Consider the following 17,835-nt stretch of genomic DNA (forward strand, 5'->3'; position numbering starts at 1 on the left):
TTTCAACAAATTAATTGGGGAGGGGGGCACAAACAGACCATAGCACTCCCTCTACCAGTGCTCACATATCCCGGAAGGTCTTAGAACCAGAGAGATTTCTTGTTACAACAAGACAGAGAGGTGGTGTAAATTCCAGAGAGTCTGCATCAGATTTGGGCATTGGTGTTATTAACTACATAATAGTTGACAACTGACCAACTGTCGGCTGGGTACCTCTTGAAGCAACAGAAGTTAATGTGTCTTATCTTCTACAATTCGGTAACATTCTATGATTATTGTTCTCTTTAAAAAGGCTTTCTTTGGGGACTTCCCTGGCAGTCCAGTGGTTAGGACTTCTCCTTCCAATGCAGGGGTTGCAGGTTCAATCCCTGGTCAGGGAGCTAGGATCCCCCATGCCTCATGGCCAAAAAACCCAAAACATAAAAAACAGAAGCAATATTGTAACAAATTTAATCAAGACTTTAAAAATGGTCCACATAAAAAAAAAATCTTTAAAAATAATAAAAAGGCTTCTTAAGTGTTTTTGTTTTTTTTTTTTTTTTTTTACTTTTTTACATTTTTTTTTGAAGTGTAGTTGATTTACGAGTGTTTCAAACTTAAAAAAACACAAACAGGAAAAACCCTCATCCCAGTTTTGGAGATCTGCAGCACAAGGATGAAACAAACACAGACAAATATTAGGATAGATGTTTAGATTTCAAGAGCAGAAGTATGGCTTTACTTTTTTCCCCCTTTTGCGGTGTTCCCAACATTTCAAGAATAGAATCCCTGATTAAATAAATTGAGGTGTTGAGGTTTTCAAGATTCAGATCACAAGTGGGTTTTATTATTTTTCTCCAAAGCGTAATATATTACTGGGTTTCTCTCCCAATATCTAAACAGCTAATAGCTTTGTTGACCAAGAAGTTTGCCCAAAAAGGAAATTCTCATTAACTCAAGCACTTTGATTCAACCTCTACACCATTTAAAGACTGAGGGTTGTGCTACAGTTAGTTTTATCCTAATGTCCTTTGTTGGCTTCATCAAACTTCTACGGATACGAATCTTAATAGATTTCAGTCCTGCTCTATTTTCCCATTCCTGCCTGTCCTGAGGGAGTCGTACAGTTGCTTAGTGTTGGTCTGGCATGCAGCTGGAGGAAGAATGTCAAGCTTATGGGAGTGTGGGAAGGGGCTCACTGTTTGCTTCTGCCGCCAGAAAGTGTTATCTTGCAACTCCTAGGTTTTGTGCAGGACATGATAGAAAAGGAACCACGCAGCTTGGTGGATATACGGATCTGAAATAGCAACGGCTAGAGCGTTGGCATTGCTGCACAGGAAATGGGCACGTTTTTTGGAAGGATGTCAAGTGAGAGGATCGAGGCTCCACAGCTAGTAAGTCCTTTGACTTCCTGTTCTCCGAGCCACTCACCCTGCTCATGGCTTTGCTTCTCTTCCCACCCAGCCTAGCCTCTGGGCCGACGCATTTCACCTTCTGTCTCACACACGCCACCAACCCTCATCCCTCGAGGGTTCATTCCCCCAGCATCACCCGCGTGCCATTTGCCAGGTGGACCATCCTGCTCTACGGCCTCTTCCCACTTTGCGCGCTCTTCCTGGGCCCATGCTCCGCGGCTTCACCTGTAGCCGCGTTTGCAAACCTGTGCTGGCGTTTTGCAAACTTTTGTCTGCAGCCCAGATCTCCATCCCGAGTTCCAGGCCCATCTCCTCCCACTTAGTGGAGACACTCACTTAGATGTCCCAGGTGGAATTCACCTACTTCCCTCTCAAATCGGCATCTCCTTCAATGATCGTCAAGACCCTAGGATCCTTGGAGGGGAAAAAGAAAGCGAAGGAACCAAAAGCCAGGAACCTGGAGTCCTTTGTTTCCTCCTTTCATCCAAAGCTAATTGGAGCCTAGTGCATCAAAAGTCAGGCTCGCCTCGTTTCCTGCTCCGCAGGAGACTGATGATCCTAAGGCATTGTGTTGCAGAAGGTCAAGGCTTCAGGATGGGACATGTTGCTTTGTTTATGGCAACAGCAATGATGCCAGCTATGGGCCTAGAATAAGAAGAGTTCTTTAGATAAATTATGACTGGGTGTGCTGTTGTCTTTATATGCACCGCGATATTGTAAACATTTCTTGAATAACCAGTTTCCCTGGGATATGCGCGCTCCTTCTAAATGTCTATGCACTGCCCACCCATCCTTCCGTGGGAGGAACTTGCATTTAGAGCATTATCTCAATGTATGCCTTTTGAAAGGGGCCAACGGCACATTGAATAGGAAAACATTGGATGCCTCGGCCAGGAAAGGACTATAGAATTAGGAGTGATTAAACCTTGCCTGCAGGGCTGAGCTGTTTGGGAAGGTTTGAGTTGAGGGGCAGGTGCCAGGGGCCATCTGGCCTCTCTCAAAAGAACATGATGCGTTGATTTTTACTTCTTCAACCAAACAAAGATGGTCAAAAAATAAAGGTGCAGCTGTTGAGGTTTGGCTTTTCTGCAGGGATATGTTCAAGTAGAAAGAGCTAAGAGCCGGGAGAGAGCGGATTTGAAGGACTTTTATTACTTGTTGGATTTGAAAAGTTAATTTTATTTTTTTAATTTTTAAATTTTCATTTATTTTTTTTTGAAAATGAGCAAAGACATATTATTATTATTATTTATTTATTTATTTTTTTGCGGCACGCGGGCCTCTCACTGCTGTGGCCTCTCCCATTGCGGAGCACAGGCTCCGGACGCGCAGGCTCAGCGGCCATGGCTCACAGGCCCAGCCGCTCCGCGGCATGTGGGATCCTCCCGGACCAGGGCACGAACCCGCGTCCCCTGCATCGGCAGGCAGACCCCCAACCACTGCGCCACCACGGAAGCCCAAGACATATTATTGAAGACGATATACAGATGGCAAGCAAGCACCTGGGTATTTGTTTGCCATTATTGAAAAGTTAATTTTAAAACTATGGTCACAGCATTATAGACTGTGAGCTCTTAGTCACCAGGACCCGTGATACAGAATGATGGTGTATCTGAAACTGGAGTGTTGTATTGGGGCGTGGGGGGTCTTTGAACCTTAGGAAGAGAAGGGGTTTGTAAGAGTCAGGGTAGGGGAAGGGTCTTTCACTGAGATGGAGAACAGGGAGGGTGGAGTCTGGGTGGCTGCGAATTAAGTCAGAACAAGCCACTCTTTTGCTCAAAACTCAAGTGGCTCCCGCTTCACTGCCTATTGGGCCCTGCACCTTCTGACCCTGCTGCTTCTCCAGACTCACCTCCTCCCTCCCTCCCTCCCTCTCTCTCACCCTGGCCTCCGCCTGCCCAGCTCTGGGACCCACCAGCACACTTCAGCCTCCGGGCCTGTGCACTTGCTTCCCCTCTGCCTGGAATTGTCCGGCCCCACCCCACCACCACCCCACCCCGGATCATGGCCTGACTTTCTTCAGGTTTCTGCTCAACTGCCAGTTTATAAGAGGGACCTTTCCTGACCAAGACAAATTCAAGAACACACCTTGTCCCCCTCCCTGAGCTCCAGCCCCCTTTCTTTCCCTTACCTGCCTTTCTTTTTCTCATGCTCTTACCAGTACCCGATGTCCATTTGTTCGTTTATTGTCTGTCTGCTCTCCTCATGTGAACTTCAGATGCAGGGGAGATTATCACGGTATCACCAGCATCTAGAATTGGCCCATGGTGGTAGATGCTCAATGAACTGTTTTGGGGTTTTTTTTACATTTTATTTTATTTTTATTTATTTTTTAAATTAATTTTTATTGGAGTAGAGTTGATTTAAAATGTGTTAGCTTCAGGTGTACAGCAAAGTGAATCAGTTATATATATACATCCGTTCTTTTTTAGATTCTATTCCCATATAGGTCATTACAGAGTATTGAGTAGAGTTCCCTGTGCTCTACAGTAGGTCCTTATTAGTTATCTATTCTATATATAGTAGTGTGTATACATCAATCCCAATCTTCCAATTTATCCCTCCCCCCTTTCCCCCAATAAACCATTATTGAATGAACAAAAGAAATGCGTTTGAGACTTGCAGAATTAGAGGTGTCTCGATTCCATCTAAGTGGAGCCACACACAAGCAGTTGAGTACTGCAGGTTCACCAGAGAGGCCTGGGTGACAGACTGGGCGCCACTGGCATCTGGCACAGCAGGTGGGGTTGCAGTAAGGCAGTGAGGGGTGAGAAGACAGGAGAGCCGGGCCTGCATCCTGGGGACACCAGCCTTGAGGTGTGATGGCGGGGAACAGATCTACGAAGGAGACTTAGAAGGAGTAGTGAGAGGGTAGAAAGCAACCAGCGGGGAGTATCCCGGGAGCAAAGTACAGGGAGCCCCTGAGACAAGGACCTACCGTCAAATGCTGTGGAGTGAGCCCAGGTCCTTTAGGGCAGGGTCCCCGGCAGGGTGAAGGGAGAAGCCAGATGGCGAAGAGCTGAGGACTGCATCAAGAATGAGATGGTGGGCTTCCCTGGTGGCGCAGTGGTTGAGAGTCCGCCTGCCGATGCAGGGCACATGGGTTTGTGCCCCGGTCCGGGAGGATTCCACATGCTGCGGAGCGGCTGGGCCCGTGAGCCATGGCCGCTGAGCCTCCGTGTCTGGAGCCTGTGCTCTGCAACGGGAGAGGCCACAACAGTGAGAGTCCCGCATAACGCAAAAAAAAAAAAAAAAAAAAAAAGAATGAGATGGTGAGGGTAGAAGCTGGCGGTGGAAAGAACAGAGTTCGTTGAGGAGTACCAGAAGCCTTTGTAAAGGCAGACGGTGAGGGAGAGGATGGACCTGAGGCCACGGATGAGGGCCTGTGGGGAAGCCACCTCGCCTGTGGTTGAGAACAGAGCGACAGCCTAGGTGCAGAGGGGAGCGGAATGAAGACCGATGGGATTTAGGGAGGGGGCGGGGGGCAGCAGTGGAGGGCCTCGTGCCTGAGGCCTGCTATCCCCCCCCACCCCGCCCCACCAAATAATGAGGGGGAAGAGGTAATGCTATTGGCTGACAAGCGGGGAGAAGTAACGGATGGATCTCCAAAGACAATATCCAGTTTGGGAATGGGATGACATGGGTGCCCAGAGGCGGCCGAGGCCAATTGTGACTGGGGACCACGGCTCCTGGAGCAACCCTGGTGTTTTGCGTTTAGCTCGCCAATTTTCAGGTGCATGGGGATCACCTGGGGATCTTGCTAAGCCATGAATTCGGGCTCAGTGGGCCTGAGGCAGGCAGAAGAGGTCTGCAGCCCCACAAAGTCCCGGTGACACCGATGCTGCGGGTCTCTGTATGGAAGGTGTTTGGGGATTTTCTCGGGCAGCACCCGCGGGTCCTGCGGGCAGAGCGAAGCCGGGGGAGCGCGGGAGTCAGGGCTCGGGTGCTGCCAGGTGGGCTCAATAGAAGGAAAAGGGGGAAGGGAAGATGACGAGGTTGAAAAGCTTGGCTGACGCAGGGGGCCTCAGTCAGAGGGCGCTGGAGGAGGACGCGAGCAAGATGGAAGGAGGCGTCTGAAGGGCAGAGTGGCGGACTCGAACGCAAGGTAAGTGCGCGCGGTGAGACGCGCGCAGCGGGAGCGGGGCAGACACGGATGCGGGCTCTGCGGGCTGGGATGTAAATGCAGCTCCCCGGCACTGGCATAACGTGAAATGTGGAAGGAAAAATACTACCCACGGCAGTGTATAGTACTTCCTAAACACACTCAGGTTAAGCGAAGTTCCTTAAAATTCTTATCCTCTTTCTTTTTAATTAAACGTCTCCTTTGTTTTCCTGTTATCTGTGTTCTGGATTTTAAATTTCCACTGGGCAGAGATTTTTCCTTTGCGGTTAACGTGTCTACAGCCGTACATTACACAGGGAGCTTGGCTGGTCAGTATATTGAGGGAATTCCCTGGCGGTCCAGTAGTTAGGACTCCATGCTTTCACTGTGGTGGCCGGGTTCAGTCCCTGGTGGGGGGACCAAGATCCCGCAAGCCGCTGGGCACGGCCAAAAAATAAATACATAAAGTTAAAAAAAAAAAAAAAGTATTGAAACTTGTGGGCAAGTATATGGACTTAAGTGATCCATGACTCTAGCCATTGTTTATCAGGAAAACCTGTTACCATCATCCTTCCGTTATTTGTTATTTTTCCTTGGATTGGGGCATCACCCACATTCTTAGAAACACAGCCCTGTTCAGTAAAAGACTAAATTATGTGGCAAGCCCATATTCTAATAATTACACTGTCCAATCACACCGGATTTTTAAAAAATTTGTTGAAGTATAGGTGATTTACAATGTTGAGTTAATTTCTGCTGTACAGCAAAGTGATTCAGTTATACACATATGCACATTCTTATTTTTATTTTATTTTTTTTTTTGTGGTACGCGGGTCTCTCACTGTTGTGGCCCCTCCTGCTGCGGAGCACAGGCTCCGGACGCGCAGGCTCAGCGGCCATGGCTCACGGGCCCAGCCGCTCCGCGGCATGTGGGAACCTCCCGGACCGGGGCACGAACCCGTGTCCCCTGCATCGGCAGGCGGACTCTCAACCACTGCGCCACCAGGGAAGCCCCATTCTTTTTTTTTTTATATATTCTTTTCCATTATGGTTTATCCCCGGAGATTGAATATAGTTCCCTGTGCTATACAGTAGGACCTTGTTGTTTATCCATCCTGTATATAATAGTTTGCATCTGCTAATCCCAGCCTCCCAATCCATCCCTCCCTGTCCTCACCCCCTGGGCAACCGCCAGTCTGTTCGCTATGTCTGAGCTAGCTTCTGTTTTGTAGATAAATTCACTTGTATTATATTGTAGCTTCCACATATAAGTGATATCATATGGTATTTGTCTTTCTCTTTCTGACTTAATATGATAATCTCTGTGTCCATCCATGTTGCTACAAATGGCGTTATTTCATTCTTTTTTATGGCTGAGTAACATTCCATTTTATATATGTACCACATTGTCTTTATCCATTCATCTGTTGATAGACATTTAGGTTGTTTCCATGTCTTGGATATTGTGAATAGTGCTGCTGTGAACATAAGAGTGCATGTACCTTTTGGAATTATAGTTTTGTCTGGAGATATGCCCAGGTGTGGGATTGCTGGGTCATATGGCAGCTCTATTTTTAGTTTTCTGAGGAACCTCCATACTGTTTTCCGTAGCAGCTGCGCCAACTTACATTCCCAATTATAATGTTTAACAAGCATCTTTTATATTTGAAGGAATCATTATTAACAATCTTTAGGACATGGTGCTGCATGATGGGAATACAAAGAGGCCTGAAGTAGGTCCCCTCCCCTTGGTTCTATTCAGAGACTAAGATACACGTGTGTAAAAGTCTTACACCACCAGGCAGCATGTTTATTAAGTACCAAAATGAAAAACATGAATTCGTACTCTAAAGGCACCTTGAAAGGAAAGGTGAGTCCAAGTAATTCAAAACAAAAAGCAGTTACCAGATGTTTCTGGCTTTAAGATCAATTTGAAGGTATAATTTCCAATTAGCATTAGTCCTCATTCTGTCTTGATTGCTAGATCTTTTTCAAAACCTGAAATCAATATTATTAGCAGTTGTTAGTTACCAACCAGTACTAAAACTGAACAATTTAATTACTGCTTTAAAATCGTGTATCACAAATTATTTCAGGCATACAGAAAGGCACAGAGAGTAATATACAAAATAAACTCTCGCGAGTATGAAAGAATAGTTATCCCAGTAGGTACGCAGTAAATGTTTGCTAAGCGAATAAATGACCCGTTTATTATGAAATGCCTTGTCTTCACATTTATAGTATACTTGGAGCCAAGGACAATGGTTTAAATTTGTCGTCTTTTCCATGGTGCCCATATAATGACGGTCATGTGGCTGGTGTTCAGTGCTTGTAGATTGGTTGACTTTTTGGGCCTAGGCTCCCCTATGTTTGTAGCTGTCTTTTTACCCTTGAGCCCTAACTGGTAGCTTTTGTCACTCTAACCCAATATTTAGCTTAATTGAAATTAAGCTGAATTGTAACACATTATTGATGAAGTACACCTGGAAAACTTTAAATTGAGAGAAGCTGAAAATCATTTAAGCTATAGCTTTTCCTTAATTTTATTATTACATCCTAACATCTTTTATTACTACCTGCTATTTTTAATGTTTGAATTAAAAATAGGAACTTGTTTAAAGCCCTGATTTTTAATTAGAGTAAGAATCACTCAAAAGCTGATATTGCAGAATGTTTAAGCACAGATTTCTCTTGTAAGGAAAGAAAAAGGACTCTGCTTCAATTTTCAGAGTACTCTTGTAACTACTACAGCCTACCTTTTTTTTTTTTTTTTTTTTTTTTTTTTTTTGAGGCACATGGGCCTCTCACTGCTGTGGCCTCTCCCCTTGTGGGGCACAGGCTCTGGACGCGCAGGCTCAGCGGCCATGGCTCAAGGGCCCAGCCGCTCCGCGGCATGCGGGATCCTCCCGGACCGGGACACGAACCCGCTCGGACTCTCAACAGAAGGAGACTTAGAAGGAGTAGTGAGAGGGTAGAAAGCAACCAGCGGGGAGTATCCCGGGGGCAAAGTACAGGGAGCCCCTGAGACAAGGACATACCGTCAAATGCTGCGGAGTGAGCCCAGGTCCTTTAGGGCAGGGTCCCCGGCAGGGTGAAGGGAGAAGCCAGATGGCAAAGAGCTGAGGACTGCATCAAGATGATGAGGGTAGAAGCTGGCGGTGGAAAGAACAGAGTTCGTTGCCAGTTTGGGAATGGGATGACATGGGTGCCTAGAGGCGGCCGAGGCCAATTGTGACTGGAGACCACGGCTCCTGGAGCAACCCTGGTGTTTTGCGTTTAGCTCGCCAATTTTCAGGTGCATGGGGATCACCTGGGGATCTTGCTAAGCCATGAATTCGGGCTCAGTGGGCCTGAGGCAGGCAGAAGAGGTCTGCAGCCCCACAAAGTCCCGGTGACACCGATGCTGCGGGTCTCTGTGTGGAAGGTGTTTGGGGATTTTCTCGGGCAGCACCCGCTGGCCCTGCGTGCAGAGCGAAACCGGGGGAGCGCGGGAGTCTAGAGCTCGGGTGTTGCCAGGTGGGCTCAATAGAAGGAAAAGGGGGAAGGGAAGATGACGAGGTTGAAAAGCTTGGCTGACGCAGGGGGCCTCAGTCAGAGGGCGCTGGAGGAGGACGCGAACAAGATGGAAGGAGGCGTCTGAAGGGCAGGAGTGGCGGACTCGAACGCAAGGTAAGCGCGCGGTGAGACGCGCGCAGCGGGAGCGGGGCAGACACGGATACGGGCTCTGCGGGCTGGGATGTAAATGCAGCTCCCCGGCACTGGCATAACGTGAAATGTGGAAGGAAAAATACTACCCGCGGCAGTGTATAGTACTTCCTAAACACACTCAGGTTAAGCCAAGTGCCTCAAAATTCTTATCGTCTTTCTTTTTAATTAAATGTCTCCTTTGTTTCCCTGTTACCTGTGTTCTGGATTTTAAATTTCCACTGGGCAGAGATTTTCCTTTGCGGTTAACGTGTCTACAGCCGTACATTACACAGGGAGCTTGGCTGGTCAGCATATTGAGGGAATTCCCTGGCGGTCCAGTAGTTAGGACTCCACGCTTTCACTGTGGTGGCCGCGTTCAGTCCCTGGTGGGGGGACCAAGACCCCGCAAGCCGCTGGGCACGGCCAAAAAGTAAATACATAAAGTTAAAAAAAAAAAAAAGTATTGAAACTTGTGGGCAAGTACATGGACTTAAGTGATCCATGACTCTAGTCATTGTTTATCAGGAAAACCTGTTACCATCATCCTTCCATTATTTGTTATTTTTCCTTGGATTGGGGCATCACCCACATTCTTAGAAACACAGCCCTGTTCAGTAAAAGACTAAATTATGTGGCAAGCCCATATTCTAATAATTACACTGTCTAATCACACCGGATTTTTAAAAAATGTGTTGAAGTATAGGTGATTTACAATGTTAATTTCTGCTGTACAGCAAAGTGATTCAGTTATACACATATGCACATTCTTTTTTTTTTTTTTTTTTTTGGCGGTACGCGGGCCTCTCCCGTTTCAGAGCACAGGCTCTGGAGGCGCAGGCTCAGGGGCCATGGCTCACGGGCCCAGCCGCTCCGCGGCATGTGGGATCCTCCCGGACCGGGGCACGAACCCGTGTCCCCTGCATCGGCAGGCGGACTCTCAACCGCTGCGCCACCAGGAAAGCCCCATTCTTTTTTTTTATATTCTTTTCCATTATGGTTTATCCCCGGAGATTGAATATAGTTCCCTGTGCTATACAGTAGGACCTTGTTGTTTATCCATCCTGTATATAATAGTTTGCATCTGCTAATCCCAGCCTCCCAATCCATCCCTCCCTGTCCTCACCCCCTGGGCAACCGCCAGTCTGTTCGCTATGTCTGAGCTAGCTTCTGTTTTGTAGATAAATTCACTTGTGTCATATTTTAGCTTCCACATATAGGTGATATATGGTATTTGTCTTTCTCTTGCTGACTTCACTTAATATGATAATCTGTGTCCATCCATGTTGCTACAAATGGCGTTATTTTATTCTTTTTTATGGCTGAGTAACATTCCATTTTATATATGTACCACATTGTCTTTATCCATTCATCTGCTGATGGACATTTAGGTTGTTTCCATGTCTTGGATATTGTGAATAGTGCTGCTGTGAACATAAGAGTGCATGTACCTTTTGGAATTATAGTTTTGTCTGGATATATGCCCAGGAGTGGGATTGCTGGGTCATATGGTAGCTCTATTTTTAGTTTTCTGAGGAACCTCCATACTGTTTTCCATAGCAGCTGCACCAACTTACATTCCCAATTATAGTGTTTATCTAACAAGCATCTTTTATATTTGAAGGAATCATTATTAACAATCTTTAGGACATGGTGCTGCATGATGGGAATACAAAGAGGCCTGAAGTAGGTCCCCTCCCCTTGGTTCTATTCAGAGACTAAGATACACGTGTGTAAAAGTCTTACAACACCAGGCAGCATGTTTATTAAGTACCAAAATGAAAAACATGAATTCGTACTAAAGGCACCTTGAAAGGAAAGGTGAGTCCAAGTAATTCAAAACAAAAAGCAGTTACCAGATGTTTCTGGCTTTAAGATCAATTTGAAGGTATAATTTCCAATTAGCATTAGTCCTCATTCTGTCTTGATTGCTAGATCTCTTTTTCAAAACCTGAAATCAATATTATTAGCAGTTGTTAGTTACCAACCAACCAGTACTAAAACTGAACAATTTAATTACTGCTTTAAAATCGTGTATCACAAATTATTTCAGGCATACAGAAAGGCAGAGAATAATATACAAAATAAATTCTCGCGAGTATGAAAGAATAGTATCCCAGTAGGTACTCAGTAAATGTTTGCTAAGCGAATAAATGACTCGTTTATTATGAAATGCCTTGTCTTCACATTTATAGTATACTTGGAGCCAAGGACAATGGTTTAAATTTGTCGTCTTTTCCATGGTGCCCATATAATGACGGTCACGTGGTTGGTGTTCAGTGCTTGTAGATTGGTTGACTTTTTAGGCCTAGGCTCCCCTATGTTTGTAGCTGTCTTTTTACCCTTGAGCCCTAACTGGTAGCTTTTGTCACACTAACCCAATATTTAGCTTAATTGAAATTAAGCTGAATTGTAACACATTATTGATGAAGTACACCTGGAAAACTTTAAATTGAGAGAAGCTGAAAATCATTTAAGCTATAGCTTTTCCTTAATTTTATTACATCCTAACATCTTTTATTACTACCTGCTATTTTTAATGTTTGAATTAAAAATAGGAACTTGTTTAAAGCCCTGATTTTTAATTAGAGTAAGAATCACTCAAAAGCTGATATTGCAGAATGTTTAAGCACAGATTTCTCTTGTAAGGAAAGAAGAAGGACTCTGCTTCAATTTTCAGAGTACTCTTGTAACTACTACAGCCTACCTTTTTTTTTTTTTTTGCGGCACGCGGGCCTCTCACTGCTGTGGCCTCTCCTGCCACGGAGCGCAGGCTCAGCGGCTCACGGGCCCAGCTGCTCCGTGGCATGTGGGATTCTCCCGGACTGGGGCACGAACCCATGTTCTTGTAACTACTACAGATGCCATAAAATCCCGGAAATTGTTCCTCTACTGCCATGCGCATTTATTTTCTGCTTCTTCCTCTGGTTTGCTGTTTCAGTGTGGTTGGAAATGTCTGGGGTGCTTTTTGTATAGATTCCTGACTTTCATCTCAGTCCTTCTGTATTCCAACCAGAGCAGGGGGCAGCACGTTGACACCAGCATCTTTAAGGTTTCCATATGCTTCGTAAAGAAGCTAAACTTGGATAAATTGTTATTGCTGTTGTCTTAACTCTGCTTTTCTTGTTCAACTTTCCCTCTCACAATATCTTTAAATTTCTGTTCCTATTCTTCCCTTTCTGCTGATCCCTTCCGTACCCTACCCCTGCTCCCACTCTGGCAGCTCCCTCAAGGGTCTCTTCTGTCCTTCATGGCCCCCATGATCCATCTGCCAGTATGGAAACTTTGCAGTAGCCCCTCTTACAGAGTCACTAGCCCTCCTCATTTCAGTCTCAGGGGATGTAGTCACCAAAGACACTGGAAATCATTCTGTTTCAAGTGTGAGGTGCTGTAGATCAGTGCTACTCAAAAGAGCTTATTTATGAGATAAGAAACTTATGCTTGTATAATCAATGCACAATTTCCTTTTGGGGAAAGTCTTGCTATAGTTTCATATTTTGGTGCAAGCCCCTCAACTGTTCATAGACTAACAACAAACAGTTCACGGAAGGCACAATCCCACTAACCACATTTTGAGTATCTGTGCTATAGATTATGTTGTGGGAAAAGCTTTTTTGAGACATAATCATACACCATAAAATTCATTTAAGTACACAGAAAGTATACTTGGAGTTTGCAGCCTTTACCATAATCGATTTTTAGGACTTTTTCATCACCTCAAAAAGAAACTCAATACCCCTTTAGCTATCACCCACCAGCCCTTCCATCTCTCCTCCTCCCAGCTGATCACTAATCGAGTGTCTCTCACTATATATCAATACTTTCCTGTTCTGGATATTTCGTATAAGTGGAATCACGTGATACGTGATCTTTTGTGACTGGCTTCTTTCACTTACGACAATATTTTTAAAGTTTATCCGTGCTGTAGCACGTATTAGTACTTCATTCCTTTCATGATCGAATACCATTCCATTGCATAGATACTTTTTTGCTTTTTCATTTCTCAATTGATGGACATACGGATAGTTTCTCTCTTTTGGATGTTATAAATAATGCTGCTGTGAACATTCATATGCAAGCTTTTGTGTGAATATATTTTCAGTTCTCTTGGGTATATAATTAGGGGTGGAATTGCTGAGTCAAATGGCAGTGTTTAAATGTTGAGAAACTGTCAGATTGTTTTCCAAAAAGTGGCTCCCCTATTTTATGTTCCTATAGCTGAGTATGAGGATTCTGATTTCTCCACATTCTGCCAGCACTTATTATTATTTGACTTTTCTATTATAGCCATCCTACTGGGTGTGAAGTGGTATTGTGATTTTCGTCTGCATTTCCCTAATGACTAATGATGTTGAGTATCTTTACATGGCGCTCATTGGCCATTTGTTTATGTTCTTTGGGAAAATGTGAATTCAGATTTTTTTTTGCCCTTTCTAAAATTGGGTTATCTTTATTATTGGGAATTATAAAAGTTCTTCATATATTCTGACAACAAGTTCCATATTAGATATGATTTGCAAATATTTTTTCCTATTCTGTGGCTTGTGTTTTCACTGTCTTATAGCACAAAAGTTGTTAATTTTGATGAAGGCTAATTTGTCTACTTTTTGTTGATGCTCATGCTTTTGGTGTTACATTTAAGAATTCATTCCAAATCCAAGGTCATGAAGATTTACCCCTATGTTTTTCTCTAATAATTTTATAGTTTTGACCCTTCCATGTAGGTCTTTTTTTTTTTTTTTTTTTTTTTTTTTTTTTGTGGTACGCGGACCTCTCACTGTTGTGGCCTCTCCCGTTGCGGAGCACAGGCTCCGGACGCGCAGGCTCAGTGGCCATGGCTCACGGGCCCAGCCGCTCCGCAGCATGTGGGATCTTCCCGGACCGGGGCACGAACCCGTGTGCCCTGCATCGGCAGGCGGACTCTCAACTACTGCGCCACCAGGGAAGCCCCATGTAGGTCTTTGATCCATTTTTTAAAGTTAATTTTTCTACATGGTGTAAAGTAAGGGTCCAACTTCAGTCTTGTGCATGTGGCTATCCAGTGTTCCAGTACCATTTGTTGACAAGGCTATTCTTTCCCTACTAAATGATCTTGGTACCCTTGTTGAAAATCAATCAATTATAGATACAAGGATTTATTTCTGGACTGTCAACTCTATTCCACTGACCAATATGTTTAACCTTATGCCAGTTTCTCATTGTCTTCATTAGTGTCGCTTTGTAGTAAGTTTTGAAATTGGGATTCAGGGGTCTTCCAATTTTGTTCTTCTGTTTCAAGACCATTTTAGCTGTTCTAAGTCCCTTGAGTTTCATATGAATTTTAGGATCAGCTTGTCAGTTTCTACAAGGAAGCCAGCTGGGATTCTGCTAAGGATTGCATTGACTCTATAGATCAATTTGTGGATTATTGTTGTTTTAACAATATTGTCTTCTAATCCATGAACATGAGATGCCTTTCTGTTTATTTAGATCTTATTTGATTTCTTTCAACAATGATTTGTAGTTTTCAGAGTCTTAAGTTGGTACTTCTTTGGTTAAATTTATTCCAAAGTATTTTATGGAATTGTCGATTTCATTTTGAATCATTCATTTATAGTTCTTACTCATTAGGGACACACAGAGGAAAATTCAACTTTTGCAGTTGCAGGGGAAACTTGGCTGGTCTCCTGTGAGCCAGAATTTCCTAAAATGGATTCCTTGAGATTCTATGTGGGGAAAAAAGTATTCTGTGTCAAATAATTTTGGAAGATGTTTCCTGTCTTAAAGCTTCCTGATCTTTGTAAACAGAAGAATCTGAGAAGTCAGGCAGTACCTTAAATCCCACAGAAAGCAAAGCCTTTCATCTATTTTGAAGTACTTAATCTTGAATGATTTTCATATCCTTAAGATGTGATAAGGCACAGAATTTATGTGGCCAATGTCTTGAAAGACAAAGTTAAGTTATTTCATAGTTTTGCCTTGAGTAGACATTATAATGGTTGGTCATAATATTATAAAATGCATTCTAAGTGCCAGTGAAAATATTTCTTTTTGAAAGTGACACGTAAATTCAGCCTGTAAAATACTGCCTTTTGTTGAGTATTTTCCTTGGATTAAGTATCCTAAATGTATATATCAATACTGTATAATGGTAAGAGCAGTGTATTGAAGACTGGAGAAAGGGGCCTTGGGGAACTATTAGATGAATAAGCATACACAGTTTTCAGGTTAGGTAAGGTGTAAAAAGACAATGTGGCCTTGGAAGTTGGACATGCTCATCTTTGAATCTTAGCTCTGTGTGTTTTACTTGAGTGATAGTGAACATGTGTAATGGCCTCCCTGAATCTCAGTTTTATCACTTAAAACTGGTCTTGATAGCTATATCACTTTATAAATTGCATAGCATGGTACATACGTAACTCATGTAAAATGGCTTTGTTCCCTAAAGTAGGGATATATAATATATATAAAATTCTATTTTACATATGTTTTACCTGTATCCTTCAGATTTGTGTCTGATTTGAAGGAACACTGGGGATTGAATTCTTGGACAAGTTTAGGGCCTTGCTTCAAGAGTGGACTCAAGCGTTCCACCTATAACTGCTCTCCAAGCTGCAGGCCAGCTTCGAATCAGGCAATTTATATCCAGCGTTCCCCACCCCCCCAAACTCTTTTTTTCCATCTTCTTTCCCTATAACTCATTCCCTCCTTCTCTCTGGAATACCAGTCTGTTCTGACAAAACCAACTTTCTGGAAAAGTAATGTGTTAGGCTGTCTGAGCTCCTGTAACAAAATGCCACAGACTGGGTGACTTATAAACGAGAAACATTTGTTTCTTACAGTTCTGGCAGCTGGTAAATCCAGGATAACGGCGCTGCCAGATTTGGTGTCTAGTCAAGGCCCTTTTCTGGGTTGCTGTGTCCTCACGTGGCCTAAGGGGCCAGGGAGCTCTGTGTCAGGCCTCCCCCCACCCATTGTTAATTTCCTTTAGCATCTAGTTTATTTCTGAGCAGCATCGATACACCTTGCAATAACCACCCAATCTCATTGTGTTTGTACTTAGTCTTCCATAGTTTCAAATGCCTGATATACTGTACCAATGGAAGGTACAAGGAAATTTGTATATTTTCTTTTTATTAATAAACATAATATTATGATTAGCTTCGTAGATTGTTCTCCCTGGTTTGTGATTTCCTCAAGGGCAAGGCCATGTCATATTCAGTTTGTCAGGCCTTTTTTTTTTTTTTTTTTTTTTTGGCGGTACACAGGCCTCTCCCTGTCGTGGCCTCTCCCGTTGTGGAGCACAGGCTCCGGGGGCGCAGGCTCAGTGGCCATGGCTCACGGGCCCAGCCACTCTGCGGCATGTGGGATCTTGCCGGACCGGGGCACGAACCCGTGTCCCCTGCATCGGCAGGTGGACTCCCAACCACTGCGCCACCAGGGAAGCCCTGTCAGACCAATTTTTATAAGGGCATTAATCTCATTCCTGAGGGTGGGCCTTCGGGACTTAACATCTCCCAAAGGCTCCACGTCCTAATACCATCACATTGGGCATTAGGATTTCAGTATCATATTTGGGGGGGGGGATATAAACATTCGAACAACAGTATAATGTAAAGTAAAACTGAGTCAACAAGTTACCTGTAGCAATGATATTTTGCAATTTTCCTGTCTTCTCTAAATATGGACTGAAAGACATTGTTTCTAGGTAAATTTTGAAACTTTGTCATGAAGGGCAGTGAGAAGGTATGGAATTCTATTTTGAATAGATTATCCTTTCCTCATTCTTCTGGTTTTGCTATGCCTGCTTGATGATCAGTTCCTTTACAGCTCTTCTACTGCGTTCTATAATAAATCACCAGCTTTCTGGGGAAGGAAAGCATCAACTTTGGGGTTCTGATGCCTTTTTGGCTTTAGATCTGGTCCTAGGAAGTTGGTGTGGAGGAGGAAAGAGAATAGCTAGTTACAAGGAGACTGAATAGACAGATGGAAAACATCAACAGGATTCAGGCCCAACGATAAAGCATAACAGTGTGGGTGCTAGTCTTGGTTATTACAGTCTCCGAAAGGATTTTTTTGTACTGGAGATAACAACTTTCCAAACATAACTGTTGGCATGAAAATAGAATGACAAGCAAGTTACTGGGGACTATGGCATTGTTTTCTGTTTTTGTTTTTTTAATTCTTGACTTTGCTATGATTCAAGTTTCTTCGCAAACGATTGTGTGACTTGTTTTAAGCTGATTAAAATTTAATGTAAAAAGTCACTCAAGGGGCAGAACAGGGGAACTTCAGAAATGAAAACAAATCAATTCAATAAAAATTCACCCAGTCCATGTAGAGGCCTTTAAGGGATAAGGGAAAGTCTAGATGGCTCTTCCTCGGTGGAAGTGGAATGAATGGTGAGTTCATTGAGGACCTCAACAGCCCTGAGCTCAGGTATCTCTCTGGTTGGGACTCACGGTTCAGCTCTTTCCAGTGGAAGAGGCTGGATCATGAGATTAGGTGAATCTATAGTTTTCCCAGAAGCATGACTTTTTCCCCCTATGGCCTTTGAAGAAGACATTCTAATAAAAGGAAAAGATAGCAAAATAATATTTTAACAGCAAAACTCATTTTAAAAAAAATTTATTGGAGATAGTTGACTTACAATGTTTTGTTAGTTTTCGGTGTACA

Source organism: Grampus griseus, assembly GCF_964374135.1.
Source record: "Grampus griseus genome assembly, chromosome: 5".
In the NCBI taxonomy this organism is placed as follows: Eukaryota; Metazoa; Chordata; class Mammalia; order Artiodactyla; family Delphinidae; genus Grampus; species Grampus griseus.